The sequence below is a fragment of the Bombus affinis genome, chromosome 4 (genome assembly GCF_024516045.1).
Source record: "Bombus affinis isolate iyBomAffi1 chromosome 4, iyBomAffi1.2, whole genome shotgun sequence".
NCBI classification, from domain to species: domain Eukaryota; kingdom Metazoa; phylum Arthropoda; class Insecta; order Hymenoptera; family Apidae; genus Bombus; species Bombus affinis.
In genome coordinates, this window is record NC_066347.1 from 10,386,994 (window position 1) to 10,402,953 (window position 15,960).

The following is a 15,960-nucleotide window of genomic DNA, read 5'->3' on the forward strand; positions in this document are numbered from 1 at the left end:
ATAGTTAGAACCCGACGAAATTCGCGTATAACGATTGTATTTTAAAAATACAATATGTACCTATACAGAATGATTTTTCCAACTGGGTCACGCTATATATCTCTGTTCCGAGCGATATAGCAACAAACACAAAAACATAAGGAAAGGCAAATTTCGCGCTGTTTAACGGAGAAGATTAAAACTTTTTATAAGATGTAAAATTTGATAATATCGGCGCAGCAAAAATCCTGGTAGTTCATTTTATGAATGTCGTCGATTTCACGGGAATTGAACGCGTCGGGCATGAGCTTAACTTTCATTGCGTTAACGGGGCCTGCGTCATGTGGAATGAATTGCAAAATGATTTTCCAACAGGGAAGCGCCGCGCTACGAATGGTTTATATGCAAAATAGTTTATGATTGCTACGGGTCTACGGTTAGCTAAAATAGATTAACGTCGTTGTACATTAGTTAATGCCGATGCCGTGCAGCGATGACGTTTAATATTGACGGGGATATCGTTCCGATATGCAAACGATAAAATTTGACCGGAACCAGGGTGAAATCCGATGACGGGGATGCGTGGGCGAGCTACGCGCAATTTATACCAACGGGACGTGATGGTATACAACGAAAGTTGGAAGAATGCCGCCGCGCAGTCTTTCAGAGCGATGGAAATTAATTGATTCTATTATATCACGGCATCATTTAAATAATTTCGACGTGTTCGTGTTCGTAATTTGTTCGATGATGAATTTTATTCGTGTGTTTGAATGGATTTTGTCGTCGCGTGGATCGATCGGAAATAGAGTAAAGAAGATTGTGTTTTATGAATTCTTAGAACTTTTGGAAATTTAACATTATTATTTCTTTTATTTCTCCTGACTCAACCACTGTGAGCATTCGATATATTCATTAAATCGTGTAATAAAAATACTTGTTAGTAAACGTACAAACTTCGTTGAGGCACGTCAGAAAATGTGAACCCGTCCGACCTTTCCCGAAACGTGAAAGAAATCGAACATCGGCATTTTTTCACCCCTTTTTTGCAACATCCATCTTCGGTACTTGCAAACGAGTGATTTACACATCGTTTGAGCTCGCGAGCAATCTCCGCGGGGCCCACGGTTGTATCTGTTCCTTTGAGCGGCGCAACAAAGCATTTTAAGCAAACTGCTCGCCACCCCGTGAGCAGAGGCTACGGAGGGGAGGAAGGAGGCGCCGTAAGGGTTAATTAAAGTATTTCAATGGGCACGCCTGCATCGGACTGCCCCCGGTCGACTTTTATCTACCATTCCCCTCCCTCTTAGCGGACACAGCAAACAACCAGCTCCGCAACCGAGTTTCCCGTATCGAATCTATACATATCAAGGAGAACAGGCGGGAGTGGGGGAGGGTGGCTTGACGATGGAAGTTTAATATTGCCGACAATTCGCCACGTTCTTTCGTTCCCTCGGTTCACAGCAATGAAAAGGAGAGAAGTAGAAAAGGAGAAAGAGAGAGGTGGATTACCTGGAGGCCGTGGAAATGGCCGCTGAAATACGATTTGAATTCTGCTCGAACCTGGCCAGAACCTATCTATAAATATCCTCTCTCTTTCTCCACCTAGCTGTCTATCTATCTATTTCTTTCTATTTTTCTCGTTTTTCTTCCGATCAGTTATCTTTTTGTTCTCTTTTCCCTTTCTCTTCTTCTCTTCTCTTCTTTTCTCTCTCTCTCTCTCTCTCTCTTTCTCTCTCTTTCCCTTTTTTCTCTTCCTCCTTCCATTTTTTTTTTTTTTATTCATCGCTGAGTAATTGCAGCGTTCGATAGTGGTGTAATTGGACCGATTTCGGCCGCGATGGAAATGACCCACATACTCGTGGAACCGGTCGATGCCACACGCTATACGCGTCCGGGTCGTCCGGACTCGGTCGTTGCATGCAAAATGCGAAACCGTCGGATTTGAAATACGAGCCCGATGGGTAGGAGAACCGCGTTCTGCAGTTTTCCTACGTCAACCCTCCCTGGCCCTCTGCCTCTGTTTTCGGCTGGGTCAGGGGTGAAGGGCCGTACGGGAAGGGGAAAAAGGGAATCGGGCCGCGAGTCACGTTCCACGGGGCGTTTGCGTGCCGTTACAAGGGGGCTTTCGTTTCGGAACGATCCGCAGGCTGATCGACGATCCGTCCAACAAGCATCGGTGGCAGATCGTTGCGCTAATGGCCGATGATTCGCGTTAGCGTGGCCTCGAAAGCGTGCTCACGCTTTGAGGCATCAACGGTGTAATGGAAGCGTGGGCGGTTTATTGGGAAAATGCGTAATAAAGGGATCAAAACGGGAGATTCTCTTGGGCGGTATTTGCTCTGTAAGACCGTTAGAATTATCTTCCACGTGTTTCTTCTACAGATGAAAATTTGTAGTTTGTTTGATCTGCTGGACAGATTTTTCGGAATTTTTAATTCCTCGTAACTGACACATTGCGTACGAAACACTTTGACCAACTCGCTGATCCTCACCGTAGCGAAACTTGCACACTTACAGCTGTGACCATAACCTGAATCAGCGCGAGCTGAAATGTCTCAGAATTTCTCGCTCCCCATCCCCCTGCGAAAAAAATCTCTAAATATTCATCCGCTAGTTGTCTGTCAGGTTTTAGCGGATGTGAAAAACAGCTGCACAGCACCTAAACACCATTCCCATCCCTGTCTGGTCGCAAGTTTCCTTCGGCAAGCAGACGTCCGCGCGAAGATCGGATCACGGAAGTTGCAGGGTCCACGCGGACCCGCGTTGTCCTCTCTTCGTGCTTGTCGCATAACCGCGCGAAAGCTGCTGAATAAACGGAACATCCTTACTTACGGTGGCCAGTTAACCGTTCCCCGTGCTCCTATACAGTAGCCGGTAGTTCTGCAGCGCTCGCGTGTACGTGTATTTGGACGCACACGTTCGTGCGTGGCCACGGCCGTACACACACAAACTAACGGCGAACAGAAGCTGGTATATTGGTTCAAACCCTGCGCACTCAGCTCTCATGAATATGCCGGAGCACGATGGTTCAAGCCAACCCCCTTTCCTCTGTCTCTCGAACCCTGGTCAATCTCGGCCTGGGTTGCGTTGTATCGAGAAAGGGGTGAGCTGGCTAAGTTCCGTGTTTATATAGAACGATTTTCAAACGATAACGTCACCGGGTGTACCTTCGTTTCTGGCTCGATCGTAGCTTCGTTGGACTAGATGTAATAAAGGGGCGTGCGAGAGGACAGGGGATAATACGAATGGCTAAAGATAACGTGGCTCGGTGATAATAAGTCGTGAGTGGAGTAGAACAGTTCGAGAAGAATTTTTGCTGCTTCTATTTTTGGTTATATAAAAGTTGTATAAAAGTGTCGTTACTGGATTCGAGTTAGGTTCGGGGGGATTTTTTTTTCTTTGTGCAATCGTACGTTTATAAAAGTAAATGGATAGGGATGGGGCTAATGCAAGTGGTTAGAGATAACAGCGATAATAAGTGGTGAGTGGAATTTGAGAAGAATTTTTGGTGGTTGCTTTTGTATTTGATTGCATAGGTGGTATCGTTGGTAAATGTACTTTTATCTTTCGCTTTCATTCGTACTTTTATAAAGAAAAAATGAATAGCTATGGTTAAAAATGGTTGGAAAAATAGATATCAAACAGTCGTTGGATGGTACTTTGTAGAAGTGTGATTTACGAATATATGATAGAATAATGAAACGATTGAAAGATAATCGTGCGCCAAAAACTTCACTGCGATAGACAATCTGATACTTGACAATACTCTTGTCAGAGATCGTTAGTTGTAGATCGCGGGTCTGTTTAATTGATCTGGCCAAAACAATTAAAAAATCCACAATAGAACTGCCTGTAAATATATCGAATAAGGGGAGCAGTACTTTCAAATAGACTCTTCAAATAGATAGAACAAACTTGAACTCTACAAGTAGGCACTTGAAAGGAGAAAAGAGAACAGAGAAGAAGGAAAGTAGAAAGAGAAAGGAAATCTACTTGGAAGTAGAACGTTCCAAGTAAATTCTACTACTGGTCGAGTACGTTCGAAAATTGAAATTTGAATAGCAAAGGATAGAGAATACAAGAGGTTCGCGTCAAAGGAAGTCGACAGGGTAATTTTTCGGAAAGCGTCGCCAGAATAAGTTGGAAACGGCGTTATTTCGCGTTACACATCGGTATTCCGGAAGACACGCACTGTCACACGGTTGAGAATGTATGCTCGTTTCAATTCGTTAAGCCCGACACATTCTCGCCGGGAAATCTCATGAAAGAATGAAGAATTGCGTTTTCACGAGACAGGGGTGTCTCGCGAGTTGCTCCCCCTTTTCTAAATTCACCGGCGGTTCCTTACGCGCCGTAGCGTTGAGCGATTCGGAATGGCGGCGACGCGGCGGCGTATTCATCTTCGGAGATCAAACTACATTTCCTTTTTCGCGTAGTAAATCTTTCCCAGCACTCTGGCGACATCCGCGAGGCTTCGCGATCTTATTCTTGTATTCGACTTTCCTCTAACGCACGAAACCGAGCTTGACGAGTGCGTGTGTCTTCTTGACGAATTTTTATTAACATTTGAACTACCACACCAGTCAAATTGACCGATTTTACAATTTTATTTTAAAATTCCTACTTCATGTTATATTTTTTTCCGCAATGATGTAATGACTTTCGCAACGATAACTAAAAGAATAATATAATAAATTTTATTTTCTTTTTTATGTATTCAAACTCAAAATAATTTTGTATCAAGGCTACATATACCAATACCAGTCAAAATGATTGGTACTTGTCAAAGTGTAAAAGAGTCCTGCAATCTGTTTATGGAACCTCAATTAACCAGTTTCCTCGTTCTGTACAATTTCCCACATGTTTTTACAATTTTGACTGCGTATCATTCAATATGATGATATCAATTATCAGGAAAATTTCGGATCGATCGCTGGATCGCTAGATGCTAACATTAGAAATACCACACCAGTCGAAATAACTAGTTCTACAATTTTATAAATGTGTCAATCCTCGTTTAGGGATCGTGCTCCCAGATAGATTAATAATACCAAAAATGTACTACATAACATGGAATTCGTTCCGTAAGAAAGTAATAAATCAATAAATATAAAAATATTCTATTGTTACGTATTTTTTAAAGACCAGTGATTTTGGCCGGTTTTGGTAGAAATAGCTTCGTGTTAACTATCGGTAGTTCTAGTGTTAAATGTATAGAGAATGATAGGACATTGTGGAATTTTTAGTGATTTCCAAAGATGGTGTAGCGTAATGAAATTTTAAAATAAAGATTCACGCGTGAATTATCCGCTTGTTTGTTCTTCTTTTTGTAAAAATATCTGCTAATTTTAAAGTCTAAAAGAAATATCGTGGCATATGAAATTTGTCATGTTTCTGTGATACGTTTCTATTCGATCAAGTTGTCGTAGCTTGAAAACAAATTTTCCAATTTCAAAAGAAAAGCACATATTGCTAGAGACTTCCAGGTATTTCTCCGAAAACCTAGAAAATTTCTTAAAGAAACGAAGACTCGATTGAATGGAAAATGACCAGTTGGCTGTTACAGAGTTAACGGGTACATATTGCTTTCTAAATTGCCACAATATTACGATGGAATTCATCATATCGAGTGTTACAAATAGCCCTTCGACATTTTTATTTTCGTCGGATTTCGAACAATAAGAATCATTTTTGCTACGAGACAGATCGATGGAAGTACAAAAAATTGTAATAAACATAGGAAAATTGGTAATTTGAAATGGGAGATTTGAAGGATTTATGTTTTTTAATGAACAAAGGATACACTCTGTTGGAAAAACGTTTAACAAACAGAAATATAACGATGAGTATTGTTTAATCAAAATCTAATATCAATTTTGTCGGCTGTAGATAATTCATAAATTTGTACACGAAAATATCAAATCTGTATTTCTGGTACCACGCGGACCATACATTTTCCTTTCCACGTTTTGTTTATACAGTCGAAACAAACGAAAGAGCGGCTGTACAATCACAGATTGGAGAGATAAATTTGATGACACGAAAAGATAACCTTCCCCCTATAAAGCGACTTTCTTGATGGAACCGTCCCCGAGGAACTTTAAACGATACTCATTTCTCTCCTTTTTACACATCCTCAACAGAGTATTTCTAAAATAAAGTAATACTCTTAAGTAATGATAGAATCAATTTCAATATGTACTTATATATCTTACTATTATTTGTCACTTATTATTTTATTCTTAATTATTTGTAAAATGTAATTTTTGCCAAACTCACGAAGAAGGACATCCACGTGTCAATTATCAAAGGTATTGGTACAGGATTTTCTAATACATCGATTATAGATGAGAAAGTAGCCGAGCGAGGCGGTGTGAAGAAGCAACTAAGAATACTTCGGGTTCTCACGTTTGCCCGGTAATATGTCGCTGAAAGTTCTCGTGGACGCGTCTAGAAGTTTAAAGCCGAGCTTACCGCGATATAGCCGCGGTTTATTGCATGAAATATCGTGGTATTTCTTACTTCGCCACGGCTTAACGCAATTATTCAGCTTTGCGTCTCTCTGACGGCTTTAAAGTCGAGTAACTCGGCTCCGGCCATCTCGTTCTCGTAGAAGTACGACTTTAATTTCCCATGCCTTGGACTTGGACTTGTTATCGTTAACCCTCTGGAAACTACCCCGGCAAACCCACTCGGCCCGAGCGAATAAACAAAGCGCGTTGGAAGACCAAACAACTTCCGCTCTTATCGTCTTCGATCGAAATGGGACCGAATTCCCTGCACAAAAGAGGATGCTGAGGACAGACGGATGGGTAGACCTTCTGTTTGCTCCTTATTCGTGTTTGGAGTTGTATTTAGTGGTCTCATTTGTTTTGTTAAATTGCTTTAAACAACGTTGACTTCAAGCCCGCTACGTTATTTCCACTATTTTCGACCCAATTGTATTTTTCTAATGTTAAAAGGCACCTCGAGCTTGAACGGAATGTGAAAAAATTCTTATTAGTATGCATGATTTCTCGTTTCAGTTTTATGCTAAGCATCTTTTCAGAACATCACAAATCCTTGTTGTTTGCTAAAATAAGAACAAGACCGAAATATGGAAATACGGAGCGCAGCACGGTTAGAGTGAACAATGTAGATTTGAGAAGGAAAATTCGAAAGTAGTTTAAACGATATATGAGAAATTCGCCAACTTATCTCGTTTAAACGAATCACAATTGAATTAAGCTGGACAAATCTGCAAATTTCGCTGAGTGTACAAGAGAGTGTGCAACTCATTAGCAAGAAATTAATTGTTCCAACAAGTTAACCTCCAAGACAGTCTCAAAGCTTCTTCCGTGTAATGATGCAATTTCTCAATTATACAAATCCCTTCTTGGATTACTCAACCGTACGTATTCTATATCTATGTTTATAATACCAACCAAAATTATAATTTATCTTCTTCGACCTAAAGATTACATAAATTCTTCCAACTGCTTCTCTTTTCAATAATCTATCAATTTAAAATAAATTAACGGCAAGTGTGTTCCAATATTAAAATTATTCAACAAGAGAATTTTAAACATCATCTTTAATTTCAATTCCAGATAAATCTACGTATTCGAAAACATCATTAAACAATATGAAAGAAGACGCTGTAATTATACTGCGACACGTCGCACGTGTTACAGCGCAATCAACATTTTACAAGCATTTTTACTCCCTAAGAGTATCAAATCTACACGATCGTCATCAGCCATGCGTAAACAGCCGCGAGCAACGTTAGTTCCGTATTACATGGGACTCAAAACACGTTGCAGGAATGGCGGGAAGCATTCCCAGACATAGCAACCATTCAGAGCTGTCAACAGGGTCTTCCGAGAGTTCACGTACACACGGGAGCGTCATCGAGTTAGCCAAAACGGAAGGACGAGATTCAGCAAAGTGTCTGGCGTGCACGTGGACCCAAGTCCTCTTTGAAAAGGGGAAGACAAGTTCTCCAGGACGCACAAAGGGCCGCTTTGTAGGCTCAGACGTCCTTCCGCATCAGGCCAAACTACTCGGAGCATGTCCCGCGGAATTCATGTGGGCCACGAAGAGAAACCGTGTACTACATGGCTACCAGGCCTCTTCTATCTGCATTCGGAAAACTTATATACGTACATTGCCTCCGGTTATTCTATAGGACTTTGCCGCCTGACCAATGTAAACATCCTGTTGTCTACCGATGTGAAACGCGCATTCTATTACGCTGGTCTGTACGAAATGTCATTTTGTGCGATGGAATTGTTAACTGCGTATAGTTCCTTCAAAGTACATATCTAGGCTTCAACTAGGATTGTCGTATAGTCTTATCTCTATCGACTATTATCCTCTGGAGTTCTCTGGAAGATTGGATTATAATTTATCCGTTGAAAGAAAAATTATTCTGTTGGTAAGAAATGAAAAGCCGGTGAAAATAAAAGAATTCTTGGAAGAATTGAGAATGAAAGAATGTTTCTTTTAAGATTGGAAGTACGCAAAAACAATCAGAGAAATTAATTGCACAATTTTAAGAATCCTAGGTTAACCTAACCTTAACTCTTGAACGACGATATTTTATATTATAGCGTACAAAGTCATTCCAAATGTTGTAATATTTCACACGTTCTGCTGAAAAGATTTGTCACTTTCCGGCTGACAAAAGACGCAAGCTCAGAGTGAAACTTTCTAGTAAAAGAAAAAGTGGCACAATACGTCAAAGCGTGCCAGCTAAAGAGACTTCGTTGTCGCGTTTCACTGTGTGGTCGTGGCGGTCGAGCAAAATTCGTCGCTTTGAAACCGTTTGTAGACTCGAGTCAACATCATCCTTGCACTTCACATTCGTATTTAACTTTCCCTCGTCCAGTTTGCCCGTTTAATATTCGAACGGTCCGCCGTGTTACGATTGATCAATGCTCGAAGCAACGACGCTCAACTTCGATGTATCAGTATAAAACCATCTTCGTCTTCCTCCTTCTCCTATCATTTTTTAGCGCAATAATTAATGCTTCCAACTGTACAAATCGTTTTCACAGAAAATTCCATTTCAGTATAAACAACGCGAACTAAACTATCCGACGAAATTCCCTTGGGAACACAAATCTAAATAGACTCAAACACAAGGTTGAAAGATTTAACCAGTTGGATCAGAGCGATTCAAAGTGTGTCTTGGTCGCGTAAAATCTCCAGGGCAACGTTTCCTTTCGAGTTTCCGTTTGGAACGAGCTTCTTTGTCGAAGCTAGAACATACATCAACGTCGTGTCCTCCGAGTCGGGACCTCACCGGTGGGAAAGACTGGAAGGAGCGGTAAAAGTTCCAAGCGAAGCATCGGGCCAGGTGCAAGCTGTCGATTCCAACCTGCAAACTAACCTGCAAGCTGACCTACAAAATTAACGTGACGCTGGCTGGCAGCACCATCTACGCGTTGAATAACTATATATGCTTATTGTGCACGCGAATTCCACGTCCCTAATCGAGCTTCCGTGTCTACTGCACTTAGACGGTATGATGGTTACGCGGGTGACTACCTCAGGGCTTCGTACGGTGATTAGGAAAGTTACCGCGCGCATCAGACTCAGAGACCGAAGGCTACGCTATGGGTCTCTGTACTCGCACTTGTCTCGCATCTCGAGATCTGTCGCTCCTCGTCCGGTTGTATCTTTGCTTCTCTCTATTCCGCTGCTCCGTCGATTCTCCTCTGTGTATTCTCTCCGCGTTATATAACCTTCCTGCTCTTACTCGGCTCGATCTCCGTTTCTGTTGCTCGCCTCTCCTCGTATCTCGTCGCCGTTGTAATCCTCAATTAATGCACAAGTAACGCTAACTACGTAAACTCGCCAAGTTGACGCACACATCGCGATGGGGAGACTGGAGAAGCCGGGAGAAGGCCGCGTTTCCAACTCACGATGTCGTCAAGACGAACGGCACACCGTGAATGGATCAGATTACGTTATCTGCTGTCTAGGATACAGTGGATATTTATCGTATGTTTATACGGATATTGAAATTAAAAAGGATATTCCTGGAATTTGGATAGGTCTCGTTTTACCGGATGGCAAGAATACGGTGAGGATCTGTGCAGATGGAAATTCGATACGCTTTTAGGGAGCTTCAACTGTCGCCCGATAGGGAAACGTTGGATGAGAAAATATGGCACCAACATGATCCGAAACTTTGCGATGTACGTAAGCCGCGTTGCAAGAACCGGTCTCATGGTATTTGAACACCGAAGTTTCTACGAGATTGCTGCTACCTAGCGGCAGAGTTACGCGACAGACTGATACTCCTCTTTGTCTTTGGTATAGACGCGAATGTTTCGAATCGTTGTTGTGCAAATTAACTGTACTGAGTTATATCGACGTAAAGTGGAATTCTTGGATACTTTGGTCTTGTATTATTTAGTCCTCGTTCGATCGACATTTCTTATTTTCGATGCTTCGCGAAAGATGAGAGCACTTATAGCTGTTGAAGGAGCCTAATTGAATCTCAATTAATGATATTCCGACAGAAGCATGATCTTCGTAAAAAATGTCTCCTATATTATAGATACGTACAATTGCTCTTTGCTACGTTTCTTTGCCATTTTGCTTTAAAGCTAGCGAAAAGAAGCTCACGGAAAGTGCTGTTAATTCAACGCAGTCTATCAATCTGCTCCTCTTAGCCTATAAAGCTTGTCGTACTTGCAAGTAAATCGGACTCTTTCGAAACGAACTAAACATACGTGTATCTATTCGAAGAACAATGCTGTATATTCAATTTAGAAGACAAAGATAAAAAGACAAAATGCATGAAACTACAGAGGGTCGAAGGGATCCAACAGGATTCAGCGTTACCGGTGGATCTCGTCGGGATTTTATGCGCGCACTGCGAGTCAATTTAAAACATTGCCGTGTCCCATCTGGTCTCTCCTCTCGCTCGCCTGCTTTTAACAAGCGCTACCTTTCCCCGGGAAAATAATGAGACGGTAACACGAGCAAACAATGATACGGTATCATGATCGTTAAAAGTTGACGAATTCCAGCCGGTTCGAGTGCGGGACACCGTTATACACGATGAACTGGTTTGGCGAAAGTGGGTGGGAGATGGGAACAGAGGAAAATGTTTCCGCGACTCAGTTCGCCTGCATCGATTTGTCGCATTGCCGACTCGTCGTACGGAAACAAAGGTTATCGTTTTCCTCCGCCGTTAATTATCGAGCACCGTTTGCCGCCGGGCGCAATCAAAATTTCTAATGAAATTAACAATTAGAGCACAAACAATTTAACGGCAACGAGAACGCCGGATGAATAGCGACATCCGATCAACGAGAACGCACAATTCATTTGTTGGACAATCGAATTTTATGTGTTGATATACGCATTGTTACAGAAGTTCGATGTTTATTAGCGAATTCGTCGATTTATTGGTAACCCAGTTCGATCGGCTTTGTATTTACTCATTCAAGAACAGCGTCGTTGAAATATACGTGCGATTTAGAAAGAGCAAGCAATTTTCCTGATTTTCCTTGTGCTCTTCTATCAATATTATTTTAGTTCCTTTATTTTTATCGTATAAGGACGGTTTCTTTTTATAGCGACATTTAATGTAGATATATTACCTCACGATGTAACATAAAAATAAGGGAAAATTACTTTTTAAAGTTCATGCGTACCCTGTTATCATATATCACATTTGTTGCCTAATAGAACCGAGTGAAAAAATATGCGAACACGTATAAAAGTACTTGTTGAAGCAAAAATGATTTTATACCGATTCTTCCTTAGCTAAATGGTCCATTAAAAAATCGCACGCCAAACGATACACTTAGAACTTCACACGGATATCCTCTGAATAAGTAAACAACTAGCAGGCAATATCTACAAACCAAAAGTACTATTAATCACAGACAGAAACAGAAACAGTAGCCAAAAACAGTTTCTTCGCCTCACGCTCTACCCCTATCCGCTTATCTAGACTACTTAACTTCTCTACCATCCACAAAGACACTTTACCCTCCAAGGATACTCGTCCAACACCGACACGAACCTAATGCACCTTTCGTGAAAACTTAATCAATTAAAAGTCTAAGCATGCGATTTCGAAGGTTCGCGGAAACGAAAGCGTCGTCTGGGCCGCATTGTTCCGCAATCTGGAATCAAACGGCAGCATAGGGTGCGCTGAATGATTCGAGGCACGCGGCGATGTTATCTGGTCTTACGTAGAAAGCGTTAGCGTGCGTGAACGCGCGGACACGTTCGATAAATTCCGTTCGACAAATCGCGTTCTGACGCGACAAAGGGCCAATAAATGTGCGAATGGAAAAACACGTGGCCGAGAACAGAGATGGATATATATAGAGAGAGAAAGAGAGAGATAGGGAGAGAACGAGAGAATGGGACGGGAAGGAAGGAAGGAAGAGAGGCAAATAGAGCGGCAACCGGAAGGGGATGGTGACAGGAATTCGAGCATGGACAACTAACTCGCTGATTAACCAAATACCGGTCTGCAGGACAAACGACCGAGTAAACATTGAACAAGCTGTCAGTGGCATGCCACCGGGGGATCAAAGTTCAAGGGATAAACGGAAAGCTTTTTTCGCTTGGCCACCATACGCCATCCCATGACGCTTGTCGCGTTGCGCCATTCCAAATCATTTCCCACCAGCGTATAGCGAGATTGTGTCGTAAATTCGAGACAGGACGGGAGTTTAATTGATATTGTTTAACTGGACATTGTGTTATGAGAGAGAGAGAGAGAGAGAGAGAGAGAGAAATGGATGTCACGGTGGGAGAAGTTGGGATGAAAGGAGGATCGAATTGAGTGGGCGGTGAGTATTAGGATTAGGCAAGTATCTTTTGATGGAATGATTGGATTGATAATCTCCAAGATGAACTTGGATCCGAGGATTATACAAGGTGATGGTGGTGTAGAAATCGTGTTACAATTCGGAAGAGGATAGTGTCTTGCGGAAATATATGTTCTGCAGAAATTGTAAAATAAAATTTCTTTATTTTTTAAAATTATGAGAAAAATATCTATCAAATATATAGGTGTATTAATTTAATTCACGAAATTGGAGTACTCTTAGCGCGTAATTTGTTCGTACTAACAGTTTAGGTTAACCAAAGGGGGAATGTATAGTTAAACACTGTTATAGATGCAGTTTTAATTGGAACTTAATGACAGTAATGGGAGCAATACGATGTCATCGATTAATTAATTAATCTGTTTAATAACGGAGGGATATATCTATCTTTGTAAATAATTTAAACTGCTAACCTCTATTATATCTCTATTATCTTTTATATCGTAGAAGTAAAACATTCTGGAAAGTTAATTTGCTCGATTTAAAGAATCGATCACGCTATTACCGAAAATGATTTATGACGCACCCTGCTATTTCGCAAGTTATCAAACGTAGAACAGTATTTACAGAACAGAATTCCATTCCGTGTGCAATATCGAACACATGCCAATATACATTCAATATTTGTTTATTCATGATTGTCATCAAAGCAAAGATCATACATTTGCAAACCTAGCCTGTACTCTTTAATCCGTTGCAAACGAAAAAAAAAAATCCTTCTATTGTTTCCATTGCAATCGACATAGATTGCAATATCTATTCCCTCACATTTAAACGATATACATAATTTTAAACAAATTCGCCCAATCTCCACTTTAACCGGTTAACTGCGCTAAAATTTAGTTTTAGAAATCTCTTATGAAGCTAAATCGTGGAATACAGAAATAAATACAAGCAACGACAGGTATACACGTTAAGCACACCGAAATAAAGTTTTTATTTAACGTGTATATTCGTCAAACGCAGTTAACTGGTTAATTTTCCATTACGTGTAATCCGCACACTTCCCAATATTTATCTTTACGCGTATAGACGATACAATTTTCAACAACAAATATACTCTCAAATTTAATTCTTCGTTAAAATCTGCACTCATTCCAATTTCTATACACTCGCATCTTCACCAAACATATAATTCCTGATATTTCGACATTATATCCCAGCATTCTACACAGACGCACTTACGCACACAAAAACAGATCAGATCCCAAGAGGCGAGTAGCAACGTAATCCAGAGACGTTCTGCGCGATCGCGCTCGCTCACGAATTCATTGCAGTCGTAATTTAAGACGCGACAGGCGACTGTGGCAGACAGTAACAACAGATGGCCCATGAATTGCCGATCAGCCACGGAGAGAAGGATCGTTCCAAGATACTTTAAACGCGTCGCGGTTTAGGATTAAGCCGGTGGATTTCGCGGGAACGCTTGACCATCTGGCAACGCGCAGAAACGATTGGAAACGGGACCTATTTCGCCACGGATCATCGGCCATAATCGCGAGGGTCGTGAAACGCAATCGACTTTGCTAGCCAAAGCGGGCTCGGTAGTCTTCTCGATTACGTTTGTTCAACCCCAGCGTTGGTATTACCGGGCATCGATTAGGGTAATGGAGGTAGTAATATTGGTATTACTTTATGGGCTACCTCTGTGGCGAATCTCCGTAACGAACGCGTGATTGAGGAATTATGCGTTTATATTATCGAATGGCACGCGTTTGACTTAGTGGTGTTTGGAGGAAAATACGCAATAGTATTATTATTAGTATTACAATCGTAATATCGGTATACGTATACATAAGCGATTATAATATATACGCGAGGCTAAATATGCGATACGAACGATGTTAGGATGATTCTGTGGCTCGAAATAAAATAAAAACGAAGGTTAATAAAATTGCGTTGCAGGCTTCATTCGGTCTCTTCTTTCTATTAGGTTGTCCGGAAAGTGTCTTTCTTTTACAGAAACGCATCTTTACACAAACATGAAACCTAATCTGTCGAACGTTGTGATCTTTAGTTTGATAGAACAAAATGGTTCATACGTAATTCGATAAAATAGTATAAAACGGAAAATATTGTGCATCCATTATTTCCTTATAAAACGAAAGAAACTTTTCGGACGACCTAATATATTTTTCTTCTATATTTCTTCATTGCATCGCAATACAATAAATTCCTTGCTCGTAGTTTTCGTTATATTCTGATAATCACGTAGCAGATAAACATATAACATTCTTATAGGGAAAAGTTCGAGGGAACGGTCAGACTTGAAACGCATTGCGAGATTGTTTACGAAGCAAAGGATGACGATGTTTCGTGGAAACTCCAGGAAAACACATTCCCCCGCGAGCACATTACCATATTTGCTGGCGCTTACTCGCGCGAGCTCGAACGCTTACTAGCAACGCGTGCACGTAGGCACGCGCATACGTGATAGAATTGCCCTTCGTTGCCGTATCCTGTTTACCCACGCCGCGTCGCGACGCTGCACCGGAATTCCCGTACCGCGAATAAAATAAAAACGAATTAACGCGAAAACAAATAATAATCCTTGGCCGCTAGCCCGGACCAAACGCACTGGCATAGTTGGGATTCTCTGGTGGGAGGAATAATCGTCGACGTAGGAGCAAGTTTCGCAAGCTTGCCAACCGAGAGGTTACCGCATTGTCTCTCACGCTTTTGATTTTTCACCGAGTCGGAATTTCGATGGATTGGTTTATCGCTACTTTCTGAGAAGATTGATGGAATTTTGATGAGTTATTGGATCGTTTCGATGTGTATGACGGGGTTAGATTCTTATTTAGCCTTTGTTCAATTTCTGCGGAAATTCATGGCTCTGTGAATCGTGAATCATTAGATTATATTTTAGTAAACGTAAAAATTTGAAATATAATTTCTTTCTTTTTAAATTGATTACATGTGGGATGGTTTCACACATATTAATGATTTCTTTAAAGATAAACTGAGGTTTTAAAGTATGTTTTTTTAACTTGAACGTCATTTGGTAATCTTTAAGACAATGAAGATTTTCAGTCGTTTTTGGTAATTAATCGATTAAATTGTTGACCTACTTTCTAGAAAAATGCTCCTAGGATAACTCTAATCCTTTTATTTGTTCAAACATCTAATG

General features: G+C 41.0%; 1 protein-coding gene across 6 annotated transcripts in view; it reads left to right on the top strand.

Annotated features, from left to right (window-relative positions):
* LOC126915260 (teneurin-a) overlaps nt 1-15,960 on the top strand; it is a 695,244-nt gene that overhangs the window by 365,133 nt on the left and 314,151 nt on the right. The gene's annotated exons all lie outside the window — the stretch shown is intronic.